General features: G+C 43.6%; 1 pseudogene across 1 annotated transcript; it reads right to left on the bottom strand.

Annotated features, from left to right (window-relative positions):
• Window positions 1-75: 75 nt before the first annotated feature.
• On the bottom strand, window positions 76-879 carry LOC105506118 (annotated as a pseudogene). Its single transcript, XR_001000873.1, has one exon. The product of XR_001000873.1 is annotated as a histone-binding protein RBBP4 pseudogene (transcript).
• Window positions 880-1515: the final 636 nt, after the last annotated feature.

The raw sequence follows: 1515 nt of genomic DNA, 5'->3' as shown, positions 1-1515 counted from the left end.
CGTGTTAGCCAGGATGGTCTCGATCTCCTGACCTCGTGATCCACCCGTCTCGGCCTCCCAAAGTGCTGGGATTACAGGCTTGAGCCACCGCGCCCAGCCTGGAAGTATTTTTTAAACGAGTATCCCAAATCGTAAGTTTCTGATCATCAGCAACTGACCCAAACAGAGGCTCATGAAGCAGATGCCAGAAAACATCTTCGACTACTGCTGTATGCCCTGTAAAGATCGTCTTCCACTTTTCCCTCCTTTGGATGGCACTGATATCCCACAGGCAGATGGTGTGGTCATCTGAAGCACTAAGTAAGTGCCCACTGAGATTTGGGTTCCACGAAAGCCTATAGCCTTCCTTCTGATGTCCACGGAGACGCAAGTCTAGGTTGCACTCTCCAGAAGGATCTGGTTTAGAAGGATGTTTTGTATAGTCAAAGACAAGAACATCACTGGAAGGAGTCTTTGTTGCAATGATACATGGGTTCTGGGGCGTATAACGGGCCCTGTTTACCTCTCCTTCATGGTTGATCTTGGTTTCTATTTCAATGTTTCCACTAACTGAATCAAAACCTCCAAACTCTCCTTTCTCACTGTCATAGTGTGACGCATCAAACTGAGCATTATCATTAGGGGTTGTACACTGGCTATAACAAGATGGTTTTGTTCATCCGAAGTATGTGTCCCCAGGACAAGTTGGTGAATGCTGAAATCTTTCGCTTCTGGTCTAGTTTCATCTGGAAGCCACTGGGCAGTTAGGCTGGGCCACCCCAGAGCATGGGTCATCACAAAATTGTAAAGAAAAGGGGTGTTCTTTTTCCGTATTTTGTACTCATCGTTGATCACTCATTCTTTCAAAGTGTCGTCGAAAGCTGCTTCTTTGACGGCCATGGCAGGCAGGCGAACCGGAGGAACCCTGGGGTCTAGTATTGCGGGAGGGGTGGGAAGGCTGCGTGGGTAGCTTTTATTAGACTTATTTACCATTCAGAATTGCTTGTCTGCCTTTTGTCTGTTTATATCATTTGCCTATTTTTCTATTGAGTTGTCAACTTTTTCTTCCAATACTAGGTCTTTGTATATTAAAAAATTCATCCATTGATGGTATGGATGCAAATATTTTCTACCAGCTTTATTATTTGTGTTTATGCTGCCTTTTTTCATCCAAAAGATTTTATTTTTGTGTAATAATATTTTATTTATAGATTCTGGGCTATTTTGCTTAAGAAGCGCATCCCCAGGTCAGGCGTAGGGGCTTACCCCTATAATCCCAGTACTTTGGGAGGCCGACACGGGCAGATCACAAAGTCAAGAGATAGAGACCAAGATCGTGCCACTGCACTCCAGCCTTGGTAATAGAGCAAGACTCTGTCTCAAAAAAAAAAAAAAAAAAATTAAGCACATCCCTATCCCAAGATTTTATAGAGTCCTAAATTTTCTTCTGTTTTTTTGTTTTGTTTTGTTTTGTTTTGAGATGGAGTTTCACTCTTGTTGCCCAGGCTGGAGTGCAATGTGCCATCTCGGCTCATT

The sequence above is a fragment of the Colobus angolensis genome, unplaced genomic scaffold (assembly GCF_000951035.1).
Source record: "Colobus angolensis palliatus isolate OR3802 unplaced genomic scaffold, Cang.pa_1.0 Scaffold1312, whole genome shotgun sequence".
In the NCBI taxonomy this organism is placed as follows: Eukaryota; Metazoa; Chordata; class Mammalia; order Primates; family Cercopithecidae; genus Colobus; species Colobus angolensis.
This window is presented reverse-complemented; position numbering and strand designations above follow the sequence as displayed.